General features: G+C 38.9%; 1 long non-coding RNA gene across 1 annotated transcript; it reads left to right on the forward strand.

Annotated features, from left to right (window-relative positions):
* Positions 1–665: 665 nt before the first annotated feature.
* On the forward strand, positions 666–17,099 carry LOC110309951. Its single transcript, XR_002379777.1, has 4 exons — positions 666–789; positions 14,094–14,344; positions 16,416–16,586; positions 17,049–17,099. It is a non-coding gene; the product is annotated as an uncharacterized LOC110309951 (long non-coding RNA).
* The last annotated feature ends 2,652 nt before the right edge of the window (positions 17,100–19,751 follow it).

Here is a 19,751-nt window from a genome sequence, read left to right on the forward strand (position 1 = left end):
ATAACAGGTTCTCAGTCTCAGGCGTCCCAGACACCACTGGACTCCTCGGAAGACCTGAAAACAAAATGGAGGCCCGGGGGCTGCTCAGTCATCCCTGGGGCTGAAGGAAGGAGAGGCAGGGAGGGGGAGGGGCTAGGGGGCTCTTGGTGGTTCCCAGGCAGGTAAGAGTCCTTGGTCCGTGGTTAGAGCACAGAAAGGCCTTCCAGCTGGAGGTTAGATGCAGCTCTTTAGGGAAAGCCTATGCCATGGTTTAAGCACTTCAGCCTTGATGAACAGAGACAGTCTATGGTTTTAGAGCTTTACTGTAGAAAGGCAAAGAGAAAGATAGAAGGTAAAAGAAAGAGAGAGGCCAGCCATGCCCATGGGGAGAGAGGGGGGAAGGGAGAGAGGAAAGGAGGGTTAGAGATGAGAGTAAGAAAGATGAGAGGTTAAAGAGAGTGAGGAGGGGCCAAGCAGCCCCTTTTATAGTGGGTTGAGCTACCTTGCTGTTGCCAGGTAACTGTGGGGAGGTGCATACCTGGCTTTAGTCAGGTAACTGTGGGGACAGAATCTAGCCAGAATGTCAGAAGCTTGGGACAATGTCTGTGTAACTTATAGTCGCAGAATTATGGTGATGCGGGCTTTGTGGTGTCTCTGGGAATGTGGCTCACTGTTCTATCCCTTGTAGAGTTTCCTACTGGGTCTCCACTGGGTCACCCACTGGAGCAAGCCTCATTCAACCAGAACAGGCTGCCTTTCACGGCCCCACAGATCTGCCATAAGTACAACATTTAACGTGAAGAGAAAAAGGTAAGAAGATGAGAGAGGGAGGCTCTGAACTGATTTGGGAAATGACTTCTTTCTGAAGAGATCATAAGTACTGTATGAAGGGAGGTAGGAGAAAGAAGAGGAAGGGTTCAGGGCAAAAGGAAGAAAACTTGCATGCTCTAAAAAACAACTTGAACTGGGACACAGACAAAGTATAATTGTCTGAAGGAAAGATGATGAGAGGTGGTTGGAATGGGATTACACAGGGTCCCTGCAAGTCACGGAAAGTAATGCGGATTTTACATAATTGCTATGGGAACCACTGTAGGATTTCAGGCAGGAGACTGGTATGATTTGATTTACATATGTAAAAGGTCATTCTCTCTTCTGTGTAGAGGGAAACTCCAGGGGTGGGGGGGAATCAGAGGGAGACTGGAGTACAACCACAATAGCTCAGGTAAGAGATGCTACTGCCTGGGATTCTGCTTGAAGCTATGGAAAGATTCAAGCAGAAATGGATGAATTCAAGATGTAGATTAGAAGTTGAGCCAACATCACCATTAGAGATTGGGATGATTCATGTAATTCACAAGTAAATTTTCCAAATACCTAACAGTTAACTTCAAACACAAAAATTTACTTTTTTTGAAACAGAAAAAAAAATGTGTTTTCATGGGAAATCATTCAAAATTGAACAAAACATTTCTTGATTTTTTTTATCCTTCTTTAGAAGATTTCTACCAAACTCGCAAGTTATTTTGACTCTAAATCCTTCTCTCCATTTCTGTCTGCCATCTGACACATTTCTCTGTCAATTTCTTGAGTTCCTCAAATTCAATTACTTTCACTCCATATGTTAAAGATCTGCTTGTTGTGAGGCAAATCTTAATTAGGATGAAAAGATTATTTTTCACTTAATCTAATCCACACGTTGGCTACACCATTTAGATGGGCGCTGCACCTGGCTGACTCGGAGCAGCATCTGCTGGCCCAGACTGCTGCTCAGCCTGCATGCACTAAGGCCTCCATCTAACCAGAATTATCTTTGCTTTGAGTCAAGAATCAGATTTAACTGATATAACCCACTAAGGTTAAAATCAGCATGATCCGTTCTTACTAATGCGGAATATGCAGACATTTGCAAGAACGTGTCTTTCCATTTAGTTCCAATATCTGTTTATGCTTATTTCCCAGTGTTCTAGATGAGTTCGTGGAAACGCTAGATTACAAAAGCTTAACAGGTGATGTTCTTTTCTTTTCTCCTCTCTCTCAAATAATGAATGGGAACCTAAACTAGAAACCAAAATCTCATTTGCTGAAGGATTGGAGACGAAGCTGATGAACTGGATTTTTGAGCAATGGCTTTCTGCCGTTAGGTCTACATGACTGAGTTTAGCTGACCTAACAATAAGGTTACCACCTTCAATGAAAGAGAAGGTAAAAGCAGATCATTGAGGGATGGAGAATGTGTAAAGGAGAAAGAGGCACAGGTAGCAAAGAACATGTAAGCATTCAGAAGAGGAGGCTATGAAGAGACCTAGAAAAATCTACACAGCTGAAAAGGGAAAGTCAAGCTAAAGGAAGATGGCATATTAAGAGAAGATGTATATGGACATTTCTGAATCCTCATGAAGATGGTGGGGCTAAAGGGAGCCATTCAGAAAGCAACATCAGGAAGTGCAGTGTCCTTGGGAGTGAGGCGATGGGCTTAGAGCATCAGGAGAGAGATTGGCCTCCATAGTAACAGGTGGGAACATAACAGTGACGAAGGCGAGTGAACCGGGTTTTCTAGATTTAGTTGTGGGCAGATGGAGTTTTCATTCTGTGTTTTCTATTTTCTGAATGAAACATGAAGTGAGGTATTCAGTTAAGAATGAGAGGGTGGGAGGTGTAAAACTTGCAAGTTTGAAATTGAAGTCGTGCTGGGTGGGGAGGCATGGTTACTGAGGAGACAATTTCTGAGTAATGCCAAAGACCCTTTGAGGGGTGTGATGATCTAAAGTGAGAGAGCTGGCTCTGTGCTGGAGCATGCTCAGGCAATGCTTTAGTACTCAGGGTGGACTCGTTGTAGGAGAGATGGCTCATTGTAGGTCATGATGGAGGAGTGGATGGGGTTAAAGAGCTGAGGGTATTAGCAAGAGCATTGTTTTGTTCATTTAGTCAACAATGATTGCCAAACCTTAGTCTATCAAAAGCAAGTACAAAATATGCAAATGGTAATGTAAGGCTAGGTTGAGTTTCCCCCAAAATTTGGCATAGGTTTGGTGTTTTCCTTTAATCTATCCTTCCATTTTCTCTCAATTCTTCTCATAAATAATTAATAAGTTTCAAAGTAGTGATATATATCTAGAACTTGCCATGTATCAAGTACATTTGTTTTTTAAAAAATGTATCATAGCATCACTGCTTACAGCACTGCTCAAGGAAAGCACCTTTATCAGCCCTGGTATACAAGACATTATACACGACATTGTATGTATTATACATGACAAAGGCATGAGCAAAGGTGTGGGCCAACTCACAGGGACAACCACAGTATGTTCAGAGCACTGTGACTGTGTCTACAGATTCAAAGTCGTCATCAGGTAGTGAAAATGCTCAATGGCTTTTATTAAAAGATTCAAAAGCTCCCATTTAAGACATATAAGTCACCACTCTTATCAGCAGACTCTTCTGCAAGGGATAAGAGCTTTAAACTGTTGTAAAACTGAATAGAATTAATATCCCACATGATGTGTATTTACAAATGAATCAGGCATGCCTATGCCAGCTGTGATTGTCTTACATAACAAAAGGAGTTCCTGCTCTTAAACTCTCAGTGGTTTATATGGAAAAAAGGAATTACTATTTTATTTTATTTATTTAATTTATGTATTTAATATTGGCTATGGAAAAGAAACACTTCTAAAACTGGACTTTGAAAATAGGCAATCTCTCTCTCTCTCTCTCTCTCTCTCTCTCTCTCTCTCTCTGGTCTTTCTTTTCTTCTTTGCTTCTTTTTTTGCTTCCATCCTTCTTACCTTCCTTCCAATTAAACTAAGATAATTCCTCAGCTTTAGAAACTACTCAACATCTAAAAACAATGCTGTTATAAAGATAATTTTTCCTCTCATCCAACAAACAAAACTTAAAATGCATCCTCTTTTCCAAAACTGAAAAAAAAATCACAAAATCAGATAGCAAGAACTTGGGCTTTTAAGAGAGGGTAAAACTCATCATTAAAAAAGTGGAGAGTGTTCTCTTAGTTCCTCCCTTGGGGTGGGGGAACACAGAATTCCTGCTACATCATGCGGATATCTCCTTTGATTACTAATACTTCTCAAGACCCCACTCTTTGAAAATGCTCACCCTCTCTATCGCTAAAGACACTCCAAGGTCAGAAACGCATCACGTTTTCTTCACAGCTAGTGGATTGGTCATGCATGACATGGCAGCCAGGTTTAGTAATAGACAGCTTCTGTTGAGGATTGAGTACATCTTCAGGCAGAGTGCTTACTCTCGGCTGCATAGGAGCCTGTTTGAGTTTATTTAAGCGCTCATTTTGAAGTTCATTTAGATTCATGGAAGATGTGTGAAAATCATATAAGAGTTCTCATTTATTCCTCGCTTGCTTCCTAAGAAAGCTCTCCTTTATCTGACCATATTATGGTGATGAGACTCGGGACAACCACAGTGCTACAATACCCTGAACTGCACTGCTCATCCTAACACAATGTTCTTAGGCTCCTCACTAATGTTCTTTGCACAGTGGAGCATGTCATTTAACTGATGCTTTTCTTAGTTTCCTCTAATCTGGGATAATCTCATGGCCTTTCTTTGTCTTTGATATCTTTTGCCCCTTCAAAGAAGGCTGGTGGTGTTTGATGCTGTTGTTGTTTGTCTGTTGGGTTTTCTCTTTGTTTGTTTGTTTGTTTGTTAGAATTCTTTCAGCATGCATTTTCAACGTTGCCTGCTAAGAGAGAAGTTGTATGTTTCTGTAACAGCACTGCAGAGGAGGAGCCTCAGTGGCTCTGCTTGGTTGAGTGGATAGCTTACACACAATAGCACAGAAGTGGCATCCTTCTATATCATTATCTCAGGGGTTGATGACGCCCATGCCTTATTTATTCACAAATGACATCCAAGGCACATGCTTTGTTAAGGTCACTTCGACAAGGTCTCTCTAAGAAAGTTACTAGCTCCCCTTAGCTAATATGTAGTTCAGGGGTATGACTGAAAAAGTACACAAATTTCTTCTCAAACTTCTACCCACTAATTTTATCTTGTAACAAAGATCCTGTCCAAAACAATATTGACTGTGGTTTCTATTTCCCTGTTTTCTTCCACCTGATGAGATTTTCTTTTAAATGCTGATACCTTGTTCCTACCACTAATTAAATGAGAATGTACTGAGTATTCTATCCCTTGTCTTCCAATAAGGCTGGAAAGGGGATACCGTTGTTAGCATTTGATTATGAAGAAACTTGTTCTTAGATTGCCATAATAGCTTTTATTCTTGAGCGGAAGAATAGCAAAGACAATAAAGAAGCTCCGAGCTCTGAATCATTACCCCTTCCTCCCTCCTTACATTTACTTCACTCTTACTGCTGTTAAACATTGCCCACATTTAAAGCTGACCCTCTTTTAACTCTTTTAACTGTTGTTTAGATTTGTTTGTAGTTAGAAATGTCTTTTCCCCAAATATTATATACCCACCATTCACAATACAAAGAAAAAATATTTTATACTGAGTCTTTATCTGAGGAACAATTATTGGAGAACATATGAATGAAACTAAAGATATGAAAAATGCTCCCCAGAATGCATCCCAAGATGATATCATATATCCCATATTTATAAGGAAGCATATTTATTTCAGTAACTTTTCCGTCCCCAAACCACAACTTTATATACACTTGTAAAGCGAGATACTGGGCTAGTAGAAAAATAAATAAGAACATCAATAGTGTTGAAAGGTCACATGAAAAAAGATTAACCCCTACGAAAAAAAACATATGCCCATTAATTATAAATATTCTCTGTCGAGGAGGGGCAAATCAGGCAGAGGCAGAGGCTGAGCATCTGCCACATCTGTTATTCAGTCATTCCTCCTTCCTTGTTGTGTTCAGTGTCTTTATTAGCTAACTGTTGCACAAATGAAGAATAGTGGTTTTTTTTTTTTTTTTTTTTTTAAAGAATGTGAAGTTATACATTGGGTCAGAACATCTATGAGCCTGTTGGACTTTGGCTGAATGTCACTGAAAATTATGTATGCATGAGAAAACCTTCATCATTTGTCTAGCTGTGGAGACATGAAACCTGCTGCCTAATGCAAAGACAGAAAATTTCACTTTGTGTGCTTCCTTTTTTTTTTCTTTAATGTTTAATAAGAGAACCCCAAGAAATGTATCTTGGGGAACTCTACTTTCAACCATATATGCGAATAGATGTACTCACTGGGATAAAGGAACACTCCATAGAAATTTCATTGCCTCTTGTTTTTCTTATTCTTGCAGTAAATGAAGAGAGGTTGTCCAGACTTTTAAGAATCATCTTATGAGTTTTGACAATATTGGAATGGAAAGATATTAGAAAACTAGGTTTTTAATTAATTTGAGGACCTCTAGAGTTGAACTGTATAGCAGGAAATCAAATCTCCTCTCTGCTGAAATGGTGACAGTCAGATGGGGTCTTATCAGTGTTCTGCTAGTGGTGCGTCCCACTAAATGGGGAAGTGTTGAGTCAGGGTATACTAAATATATACCTTCTGGAGAAGAAGAGCAAAGATAAGCTTTCATTGGCAATTTTTCTAATGACTAGCATGGCAGTAGAGAATCTGAAGGACAATTTACAGAAAAGCTTATTAAGAGTGCTGGTAGCCACTGCAGTGTTAAGGAAAGGAGCCCATATTGTTGTAAGTGTTTTTGCCAATAATTGGCACTTTCTAGTATTGAAGAGAATTATTAGTCATCTAGTCTAGTTACTCATCTGATACTCAGCTCTTCTCTGGAGTATTTAGGTAAGAATCCATCTAGTTTTTGATTGGCTATATCCAGTGAGGAATAACTGTCTACTTCCCACACCAGCCTGTTTTTATCATTGGACAGTTTTGGAAGTTAGAAAGTTGTTTCTGACTTTAAGCTCAAATATGTTTTCCACCACTTTCCAGCCACTCATTCTCATTCTCACCCTGATCTTCAGAGCCATGAGTACCATGTTCAATCAGTGATGGACATGATGAGCAGCTTGACATCTCTTGAGGCATCTGACCTTGCCAGGAAATCATTCTCAATATTCACAAATCCATTTGTCCAGAATCAACATAACATGATGACCTCACCAACTTGCACCTTCCCTTGGCATTGCACACACTGAAAAGATATGGCTACATCCTTCCCAATCCCAATTTCCATTTTATAAGATGAATATTTGTTATTCAAATATAACTACGAAATAAGTGTTATTGCTCTCATATTTGAATAACTCTGGGAAATATATTTTAAGGCAGCAGGTAAAAACACTTGTCAGACATTGCCTGTTGGGTGAATAAAAGCTCCATTTAGATAGTCCCCAATTTTCCCTCAGTTTTTAAAATTCATCTTTTTAATATATATTCTAGCTGTTCACTTGTATGGCCTAAATTACAAATAAATCATTTATGCCTTCTGCAGAGCCAGGTGATTTTTAGTACATCTTCACAGCATTATTACATCCGCTCTTTCCCCTTTCCTTCACACTCCACTGATCTCCAGGAAATTCTCCGCTTAGGATTTTGGATCTCTGAACAGACATAAATGATATTGACATAAAAGATTATTGTGACTTTTTTTTTCACTAAACAAAATCTGTTCCTACTGAATTGGAGCTAGTCTCCCATTACCATATTTCAAACTTACTCTACTTACTAAGCTTTGGTGACACCAGCGAGATATTTACCATCTGTGTTATGATATCTAATTCACTTGGTTACCTGCTAGAGTCAAATATATTGAGCCCATAGGATGTGATAATCACCAAAATAAATGTAACCTAGGATCATTATTTTTAAAATGGAAAAAGGAGAATTGAAAGAAGCAAGGGCAGTGTAACTTTAATCTACAACTACTCACTGGGTTTGACAGGTAAGGGCAGATCGTGTAGAGGGAATTTCCACTACTTTTCTCTGCTTCCACGACTGGTGTTATGTCAAAGGTAAGATGAAAATGGTCAAGAATTGCAGTTACCCCAAACCAGGACAGCAGAAGTCATTTTTCAGACTTGACTTTTAAGAGTATAAAGCCAGGTTTACAGTTTAGGAGCAACACAGTTTCTCATTCACAGTCTGTCTTCCGGCCAACCTCTTCTATTACCAATATGAGGAAGGTACAGAGATAAAATATAGTTTCAACTTCAAATCCCTCAAACCACATTGTGAGGGAGGGGAGGGGTCGGATGCTGACATGCTGGATGGAAGGGAAGCTGATGATGACCACAGTGGGGCTATCAGTTTTTCCACTGACAAGTATGAGTTGGGTTGGGATAGGCAGAACATGAGAGTTAGGTTATTGGAGGTTTATGCTGCTAAACGTTTGCTACAGATGTGCCTTTTGACGGCTAGCTGAATAGAAAACTCCTCAAAACATGTTCGAAATTGAAACAAAGCCACCATGAGCTCTGAGACTCATTCCCTCATTTTTAAATGCTGCAAGAGGTTGCTTTGGCTTTCCCTTCAAAGGAATCCTTTCTCTGGTCCTAGAAATTTCATACCACAGGCACAGGAGACAAAGATGCATTTGGTCTATACACTAATCTCCCTTCACTGACTTTCGCTAAAGCCTGTATCTACTTTTCCCTTTCATAAAAATAATGTTAGTGAATTCTCATTCACAGGATGTATGATAAATAATTGTCTAAATTAAGCAACAGCTGTATGGGAGATAATTTTTTTATTAGCTGTAATAGCTAGAGTTGACAATTTTCATGCACACTGAAGAATAAACAGGTTTCCTCAGTCTTCAAGATCCTCACAGAGTGGGACTGAAGATAAAACATGCATTCATAACTGATATATAATCTAGATGTTGGTAGGTAGTGAAAGAGATTTAGAAAAAGAGCCTCAGAGGTTCCCAGGAAGAAGAGATTCCTTCTAAGTTCAAGAATGCTACAAGCAAGGTGGAGTGCCTAATGGTGAAACAACAGGCTTCAAACACAAGGACTGTGTGCACTAATCTCAATTTTCCTGCCCTGCCTGTGTCCACATCATTTCACTGTACATTAGTTTCTTCAACCATTAAATGAGAAGGGAAAACAGCATTCTTGCCCAAAGTACTCACATCCTCTAGAGATGACTCGGAGATGAACACATCAATAGGCAGATCCCAACCCAAGCAAAAACATCGGATTGTTCATGGAAAGCTTCACACTGCCAAGAATAGAGCAGAGATGACCTTGCTCTCCAGTGTCAGAACCCCCCAAACTCTACATTCTCTAAGACAGTCCCTCAGAGCCAAGCTCAGCTTGAAGCAGGCAACTGATTGTTCACATAGAGGCCCTATGAAAAGGTTAACTTCTGTTAGCAAACTATCAAGTAACCTGCCATGCCTAATTATCTTTCTTTATACACATTTTATTTTTTCCAAAGTAATAAACAAATAGAAAAATATTTCTAGGATCCTGTGAAACTAATCTTTCAAGGCTACTTTGTGGCTTAATAAATAAAAAAAAAAAAAAGGAAAAGTCAAAACATTGCTTTTCCACCAGGCTGTGTTTATTCTCTTTGGGAAAAAAAGGCACTACAAAGCAGTGCTCATCTAAGTTCAAAGCCAAGTGCTTTGTCCTTTACACATTTGAGTTAGTATTGAATTCACTTCACTCATGTTTTTACTGAACAGACATATAAATTCTGGTAAAGTCATGAAAATAAAGACAAGTAAGAAGTGCTAATTCATATAAAGGCTAAGACAAATGCAGGGGAAACAATGTAGCCCTTACTATAGACTACCCTCCAACGCAGCCTTTAATTAACAGCATGCATTAGTTACATCATTTAAAATTATCAATGTTACACCTAATGCATCAAAGACTGACTTTACAAAATAAATTCATTGTCTTTGGTACTTTTTGCTTGATTTTAACAGGGTCTTACTCTGGAATCCTTGCTACCCTGGAAAGATATAGTCCAGACAGGCCTTGAACCTATTAATTCTTTTGCTTCCACCTCATAAATGCTGAGATTACAGGTGGCTACAACCACACCTGGCAACATACCTATTTTGAAACTGGGTTGTAAAAAAAAAAAAAAAAAAAAAACCACTGTCTCTAGGACCTACCTTCTAACATAGCAACCATTCCTATAAAAAACCCAAGATTCAGACAAAGTGCCTAAAATGATTATCTGAAAATAGACTAACTTAAAGAAAAAAAATCCTCATAAATAACACAAAATAAATCATAGTATAATGCTTTTGTTTTAAATAAAAACATATGTATTTAAAATAGTTACCAGGGGTGGAGATTGGATTATTCAGATTTCTAGAGTAGTCTTCATTTTCAAAACCCCACTGACATAGAAATTTCTCTTAGAAATTAAGTCTGTGCTCGTCCCTTTCCTCTTCGCCCTCTCTCCCACTGTCTTTCCTCTTCCAGTAAAAAGGAACTAAAATGAACCGCGTAATTGGTCTCTGCTCAGACTGAACACACAAGACAGAGGCCATCTATCTATTAAGAGGGTTTTCACACATGATGACGGGTCATACCTGACTACCCTAAGAGAGATGGAAAACCAATTCTCAAAAAGTAATTAGGCACGATGTTTTAGAGGAGGGAGAGAAATTTGGGGATTTAGGTTATTTCCAGAGCCATTTTCAGTTTCTAATCGAACATGTGACAAGCTTGGAAGTCATCACTCCCATCAAGATGAGAAGGGAAAGCCCAGCAAACTGAAAATCAAAAGCTCTTAGCCAGATGCAGCAGCACTTACCTATAAGCCCAGTGCTAGACTGAGGGGCCAGGACAGCAAGACTGAGACAATCAGCAGCAACAGAGAGAAACTCTGTCTGGAGGAACAATGCATCAGATTGAGGTTACAGGGAAAATTGACACCCCCATACTTAAAAGACAGTCTGGTGTTAGGTTTTGGCCCAAAGAGCTTGGCAGCATCAAGAACTGGCAGTGGATCAATTGCTGAGGAAGGGGCTTGCTGAAAGCAATCCCTGGGAGGCTGAGCCTTGAGTGAGCCTCTACAGTTTTGTGAGCTTTGCCTGTGTAGCTACCATACCTTTGTTCCCTTCAGAGTAACCAGAGAAAGATCTCCCCTTACTTTAAGTACATGTCAGAGGTGCTGGTGGTGGTGGTGCTGGTGGTTGTGGTGGTGGTGGTGGTGGTGGTGGTGTGGTAATGGTGGTGTAGTCATTTGGAGCAATACACAGGGTTTTCTGTTCTCCTTCTCTAAGGCTTCCATAAAGGGAAATATTCAACAAAAGCCTAACTCACTTGGGACCAACTGGATTCTCACAAACCCAGAGAAAGGAAACTACCGAGTTCTAGAATCCTGTAGCATCCCTATTTGCTACAAGAAGGAGATACAAAACAAAACAAAAATAAAGAATTAAAAAGTTGATAAATGTTTGTGCCAAGGAAAGAGGCACATGGAGAGGTAGATAATCACACACTATGCTGTGACTCCCACACCCTGTGTACACATCAATAGGGATCCTGCATAGCAATAAGATTGCAACTAGATAGAACTGCAGTCTTCAGATATTGCTCAAGTGGAAGACTTCTAGGAAACTAAAGACAACTGCTAAGATAAAAAGCAGTACACCAATTTGCTAAACGCATGAAACTCAAGAAGAATGAAGACCAAAGTGTGGACACTGTGCCCCTTCTTAGAATTGGGAACAAAACACCCAGGGAAGGAGTTACAGAGACAAAGTTCGTAGCTGTGATGAAAGGATGGACCATTTAGAGACTGCCGTATCCAGGGATCCATCCCATAATCAGCTTCTAAACGCTGACACCATTGCATACACTAGCAAGATTTTGCTGAAAGGACCCAAATATAGCTGTCTCTTGTGAGACGATGCCGGGGCCTAGCAAACACAGGAGTGGATGTTCACAGTCAGCTATTGGATGTATCACAGGGCTCCCAATGGAGAAGCTAGAGAAAGTACCCAAGGAGCTAAAGGGATCTGCAACCCTATTGTTGGAACAACATGATGTACTAACCAGAACCCCGGAGCTCTTGTCTCTAGCTGCATATGTATCGAAAGATGACCTAGTCGGCCATCAATGGAAAGAGAGGCCCATTGGACTTGCAAACTTTATATGCCCAATATAGGGGAATGCCAGGGCCAAAAGAATGGGAATGGGTGGGTAGGGAAGTGGGGGGCGCTATGGGGGACTTTTGGGATAGCATTGGAAATGTAATTGAGGAAAATATGTAATAAAAATATTAAAAATTAAAAAATAAAAAAAAGCAGTACACCAAATACAACTTTACCTATAAATACAACCTAACTGTTAACCAAACAAATAGAAAACCTCACACAAATACTCCAATGACATTAATTCTTCTTACCAGATAGATGTCAATGTTTCAATGAGAAGATACATTCTAAAGCATCCTTGGTGGCAAAAATAAAGTTTTGAAGACACAGGGCAGTATCCACTAGACTTGGGAAATAGCAAACCCGAAAACCAGTCCTGTCTTATCTGCTGAGGGAGCTAATGGGAAAGGAGGGAAATATGAAAGAGAAAGAACAGATGACTCATGGAGGAGAGAGCCGGGGACTCTAAGAAAGAGGAAAGAAGAGCTACAAGTAAAAATTGGTGTGATAAAAATGGAAAATGACTTTGCTACGTTACTTAGTTTGTAAATTTGGGACACAGCCGGGGCCGGGGGGGGGGGGGGAAAATCAGTGAAAGACAGGTAAAGAGCACCAAAGAACTTCCTATAAGTAATAAAAATTCCACAAAAAGGAAGAAAGAAATTAAACAGAAGAAATTGAAGAGCTACAGCTGAGACTCTTTCACCAGTAGGACTTTGAGTAGGAAGACAGGGAAACTGGAGAGCATCAACAAGCATTTTAGCTCTCAGTGGACCAGCTTCATGAATAATTAGTCTGTAAATATCCATCCAACAAAATCTCACAGTCATTCATCACTCTATAGACAGTGCATCTTCAGATTGCTTCCTTCATTTATTTTTTTTCTATTTCTATGCTCTTTGCTTACATGGCTTCTACTACCAAGTGTAACTTTTGACCTTTTAGGCAATTCAGTATTCCCCTCTCTATGTTACTATCTGACTCAATAAATGCATGTGCGTGTGCACAACACATACACACACGGACACACACACACACACACACACTACAATGGAGTTAAAAATAACACAATGAGGTTAATCATAACCCATATATGCAATTCCTACTCAACAGATATTATTCATCACGATGCTTGACTACCAATGGGCTATTTACTGTATGACTGTATTAGATGGAGGTGTCAATGCCAATTCTTGATCCAGTTATCTCTGACCCTTATAAGGGGACAAGCCATACAGTAAAATAAAACTAGACAGATATTTGCTCACTAATTCACATTTGAAAGAGACTAGTTATAAGGTGATCTCTTCATGTGTTATGAATTTATCTAAATATCCATGTTTTTATCAGAATGTTACTTACATAAAAGCAATCTTCCCAAGAAAGTGATTTTAATTTAATATGTCACTTTTTACTTGAGCCTAATTTCCAGTTAATAGATAATCTATCTGAAAGTAGGTTATATATCTCTTACTAATGATGCCTACAAAGGGAGGGGGAAACCTCCCTGGAGAGCAGTATTGCCTATGTGTAATAGGATATGGGAAAGGAGTTGAGAGTAATACTGTAAATATCAGCCCCAAGATAAACTCTGAGCAGGACCGAGTCCAGAATCCTCAGACTACTCAGGTACTATCTTGGTGACCAAAAGACACATGAAGATATTGAGCCATCCATCTGAAGAGCTTGCATCCCCTTCCTTGAGTTATTTCACAGTGTCTCCTGTCCCAAAATATCTTTAATTGTGTCTCAAATAAAATATGACTTGATAAAGCAGAACGGTAAATGTATATTGAAAGCCTGTGTGTGTGTGTGTGTGTGTGTGTGTGTGTGTGTGTGTGTGTGTGTGTGATTTTCCTCTGGAGAGCACAGTTTATTTGAAGAAATGTATCTTGATTTCAATTCAGGATGCTAATTTTCTGAATAAAATAAAAATCAATGTTGAAAGAAAATACAGCATTCTATCAGTTCTTTCTCCAGGAGTCCATTTTACATACGACTTCACTAGTTTGCTAAGGGTCATGGGAAGCTAATGTCTCTTTTCTATGGGTTTTCACACAGCAATGAAGGAAAATCCCATGGTACAAGCATCATTCCTTATAGTTCACAGTTGTGTTTGACTTTTCTGGGGACCTTTCTTAAGAAGGAGTAAATTGTTTTGCTCCAGCTCTGCAGAGAGAGCCACGTACGTGTCACTGAGGCCTAAGGAGAATGTGACAAGAACTTTGTTCTTTTACAAATTCTGACCTCAGAATCAAATCAGCTGCCCTCATGAATCGTATCTCTCCAACTGCATACTGCATCTTGGCAAGGTAAACTGTGATGCTCTCTCTTCCTACTAAATGTTTCTATTTTAGAAAGATACACACAATATGTAGTAGTACTAGTGGTGCTGATGCCCCACTTTGCCAGTCTCCTGTGGTCTCACATACCTTATGCCTTTTACTTTTTATCTTTTTCTTGATATGAATTTTTATCAGGCGTGAAGTAAACATTGTCCTCCACAGCACCTCTGTCTTAAAAAGGAATCCAACAGTGTTGTCACTGTTCAATTTGCAAAAGAAAATATCAAGATTATTTATTCATTCACCAAAATGAATTCTGAATGCCTCAAGACTCGAATGACATTTAAAGGTGTCCCTGAGAACTTAAAATGGTCAGATGCTTTTCTCATTTTAAAGATGAAGAGACAAGAATCATACAGACCTTCGATGCTTTATCTAAACGTTAAAAAAAGCATCATTGCAAAAATTAAATCATGATCTTTGAAAGGGGATTCAATGACAATCATCCAAAGCATCACTTACATTTTCAAAAAATGGTAAAATGTTGTCTTCCTTACAGCACATGGAATACAGAGATGAATAGATGAAATAATAGAAGATAGATTATAGGTATAGAAAGATCAGCAGAGAGATAGATATCAGATAGTGATAAATAGATGATAAATGATAGATAGATAGATAGATAGATAGATAGATAGATAGATAGATTGGCAGATAGATGACAGATATAAGATAGATAGAGATAAAGACAGTTATACAGTAAGAAATAGATGATAGAAGAGAAATAGATATCATGTAGTATAAAACTCCAGTATAATGTTTCATCAAATGTTCTGTTAGCTCCTTATACTTCACTAGAAAGAACAACATGGCCCCTAAAAAAGCAAAAGAAATGAAGGAAGGAAGGAAGGAAGGAAGGAAGGAAGGAAGGAAGGAAGGAAGGAAGGAAGGAATTGTCCAGGCTCCCTTGGTTCTCCCTTCTAAGACACTCTAATGCTGCAAAAATTCGAATAATGAAGGCAATGAGTTGAGTGAGCTTGCAATGCCTGAAGAGTAAAATAAGACCCTACTTATAAAATTTAATTGTATACCCATGATGGAATCTCTGAAGAGAGGTATATTCTGTGCTCAAACAGAGATCAACAAACAAATCCAGAGCTTCTGAGGGCCTGAATTTTTTCTATCAATGAGCTCCTCTGAGGGCCGGAGGTTCTCATTTCCCATCTTAGCACAGCAGAGTCACATATGCAAACGTGGGCATTTTGACTGCAGTCTCCACACACATTAGTTATTTCTGGCTGCCAGGAACCACAAATGGGCCTGGTTGTTTCCAGTATAAACCTCAACTCTCCCTCACTCAGAATCATAACAAATAAACACACGAAGTCCCCACCTCCAACCAGTTATTTTACCTTGAGTATACTTTTCCAAGGAAGACCTTTTATTTTTCTTTCCTGTATAAAAAAACATTAAAAAAAAGGAATTTCAAATCATGTTTCTCCTTCACTAGTCTATTGCTAACTGCTAATTACAGAGGATTTCTTTTACTAAATGATTTAGTTCTTAAGTCTTCTTTAACACTTGAAAGGTTCCAGCTTCAGGAAAAGAGGGAAGTGCCTTAGTTAAAGAATGAATGATTAAACATTCAGTTTTAATTGATGCTGCCCCATGCTATTATTTTGCATGTTTACTGTAATTCTGTTATCAGAATCACCAAAGAGAGAGACATCAACTACTGACTAGACCTAAAATGTGGAAAGGGCTTCTGCCTGCTCACATTTAGGCATTTAAGTTCAAGAATCAACTGAAGAGTAATTTGTGGTTTCCATGGCAACATCACTAATTGCTGATGAAGTGAATAAATGAATAAATAAATAAATAAATAAATAATCAACTGTTTCTGCAGCCACGTGGATAATATCTAATATTTTTTAAAATAGTGAAATAGCACTTTTTTTTTAGGTAATTCAAGTCACTTTCCTGGTAGGAAAAAAAAAGCCAAGGACTTGAAGGGTTAATTCTTGTTTGACACAGGTGTTAGCTCAATGCTGCCCAGGTCTGTCAGGCTTTGGCTGCCAGCACTTTGTTTCTGTTGCAGGTAAGGGAATTTGGCTGCAATGAAGAGTGAAGAATTTTTGCATCTTCCAACTTCAGAATAGCAAAGAGAGCGCTGAGGCAGATGGATGAGAGGAAGAAATGCCACCCAACTCTGGATTTGAACATCTCTTAGACAAGAGGTGGGGGAAAATAACAAGCCGAGATAGAAAAGGTGAGTTCAAACCTGAAATCAGCCACTTGCCAGGGAGGTCAGCCAAGCGTGATCGCTCACTAGCAAAGGTTTCTGATTTCTCTGCCTGGCAGACTTGAAAAAACATAACAAAAAGAGTGAACCCTTTGGGATTTAGGAACCTGTTCAACCGATACAATGTCACCATTCAAAACTCACCAAATTTCTGAACTGCTGTGCATCATTTGTTAAAATTGCTTCAGCCCGAGTTACCTTCCCCTGCTCTCTAAGTCTCCTCACTGGGTCACCAGGACTAAGCAGGAACATTTTGATAAATTCTGTTTCCATGACGATGAATTAGCGAGTGAAAGGGGGGAGGTGTTGAGAGATCTGTATTCTGTAGAATACTCTCAAATGTTTGCCTGTTTTCATTTTTAGCCATTTAGTTCTCATGGCTCTGTTCCAGGACTCTTTAATTTGCCAGTAGCTGTTTTTCCTGCACAGATTACAGGTGTAATTCATCAGCGAATGTTTCACTCGGCGGTCTCATCTAATGTAAGGAAACATAAAAATGAATTTTTCCAATTATGCCCTTTGTTTGTTTAGAAAGAGTGTACTGTGCATCCTCCTCCTTCTCTTACCATCTAGCTTTCCTGTTTGTCTTTCTCTCTTATTTATTGACCATTACCTTACGCGCACTACAACTGCAATTTGTAAGATGTTGGGATCTGCTTTTAAATACCAATAAATTCTAAAAAGGCAATGATTTTTGAATTTACTGGACTGAAACCCAGAGGGGGATGTAAAAAGAGAAAGAACATTAAAAGAGTGAAGCTGGGTACATGCTACAATGAAACAAAATGTTTGCAAATTTTAAAAAGCAATAGAGTCTTTTCTTTACCAAATTACTTTAAAACGGCTTATTTATATACAGTGGAATTCATTTTTGTTATTTCAGAATTTATCCGTTTCCTGAATGTAATGATAAAGCTACTACTTCCTTCAGGGACCCCCCAAAAGTGGATTTGATGGTTTTGTTCTTTCGAAATGCTGAGACTACCCACAGATTGCATCTATTTGCACCAGGAAAGCCATGTGCATGCAGACAATATACTGTCTCTTCAGAGAATGCAAATCCCATCCAGTTTGCCCTTGCATACCAACAAACTGATAATCTAGTTCCTTCTAAATGCTGAGTTCAAATCATGGGTTTTCCTCTCCTCTTCTTTCTTTTCCCTTAAAATAAATCAAATAACCAGTTCTCAACAATTTTTGTTCCTTCCAAAATTGTGTGGGTACAAATCTAAAGACTACTTGCAACTTTCCCAAGTTCACTTATCTGTTGTTTAAAGCAGGGCGACAGTTTGCCAGAAAATGTCTGAAGCCTCACACAATTAATTAAAGAAGTGTTTACCACTGGTTGTGCAAAGCTCAGTCAATCAGTACTTTTAATTTTTTTCAATAAATAGTAATGCAATAATATCATTTGTCTGCGAAGAACAGCTCTTGGGGGTCATATTTGCTCTTTGGGCTTAGTTTCTTCTCCAAAAATAGAGAGAATTTTCTCACAGAAAAGGATACAATTTTCTCCTGCACACAAAATATTACTAATATTAGTGGCTCTCAGAGAATGTGCATGATTGAAAATCAAAGTAATTGTTTTAATGAATAAACACAAGTTGTTTTGCAGCAGATGTCTAGAGACCATTAGAAAAGAAAACCATACACTCTACACTCAGTATATTGGTGGCTCTGAATTTATTCATGCTGATGTAGAAGAGTGAGGGCACCAGTGTCAGCTGATGGGACATGGACAAGGGGAAGGCTAATGACTTCTTTTGTTCACCTGCGATAGGAGGGTCACTCTATATTTTATGGGTAACATACGTGGAGTCTGCTAGCAGTGCCCTGCTTCTCTTCCTAGACCTGAGGACATAATGCAGTAGTGGCATTTGGGTCACATTGATGTTAATAAGGTGAGATCTCTCAGCCAGCTGCTGTCTGGGAAATAGAGATGGCATGGCCAACCCCAAGGGGCAGCTGCCTTCACACCAGTGCGACCCACAATTGGCACCAGGCAGTGCAGAAGTGAGCTTGTTAATGCTAATGTCCCCAGTGAGATATGGATAAATAGCCACATGTTCAGTCCTGAAGATTGTAAGTGTCACAAAAATACAGTTGAGCTCAGTTGCTGGTCATTAAAAATGAGTACAAATGAGAGCAATAATGGCTTGTTGATCCACCTCAGTCACATTTGACAGCCTTGTGACACTATACTAACACCAAAAGGATATGTTACAAGTACTTCTACTTTAAAATGCTTCTTATTTTATATATAAAGAGAAATCTATAACATATGTCATATGTATAACCAAATTTAATCAATACTAAGGATATATTTAACATGTATTTATATCATCCTTATAATTGTTCAGTAATTTACATAATAACAAATCTGGAATAGTGTTTCATTTTTCCAATCCTAGCAGTTGAAAAGTAGAGGGAGGATGATCAGGAGTTTAAGGCCATCCTTAGGTACACATAAGTCTAAGTCTAGCCTAGTCTACATGATACCATGTCTCCAAAACCAGAAATAGAGGCTGAAAGGCAGACTCAATTGGGAAACACTCAGAATGCCCACAAAGGTGTGGTAGGTATAGAAGATGATTCCCAGTGCTCTCCTGGAAAGAATGAATTTAGTCAAGACACAGAGACAGTTTAACCAGAAGTTTATTCTTAATAGTACAGTTTAGTTAGTACGTCTAAGCAGCATAGCCCCCAAGAGATTGATGTGGCCTCATTCAAGAGGGGCACGGGAGGCAAGTAGGTTCTGTGTTAACGGATTCTGAAGACATTTCTAGGAATGTTTATGAAGTCCGTGGGATATTAATGGAGTAAAGTGGCCCATTTTATCTGTTCTAAATCATGGCGGGTCAGACCTAATTTTTAGGGTGCTTTTTCTCATGAACTCCACCCAAACAGGAAAGTTGTCAAAACACAATGCAAGTGGTAGTATAATAGATCAGAGCATTCAAGGATGTAGATTTTTCATTGTTGTACATATGTAGATGAATATTCTGGTACATTATTAGTTTTTATTCACAGAGAACAATCCAACTGCAGGTTCAAGTCTATTCAGTCACAAAAGAACATGTCAAGAGACACAGGTAGCATGATACATCTGCAGCTTTCTTCTGTTACTTCATT

This window comes from Mus caroli, chromosome 14 (assembly GCF_900094665.2).
Source record: "Mus caroli chromosome 14, CAROLI_EIJ_v1.1, whole genome shotgun sequence".
Taxonomy (NCBI): Eukaryota; Metazoa; Chordata; class Mammalia; order Rodentia; family Muridae; genus Mus; species Mus caroli.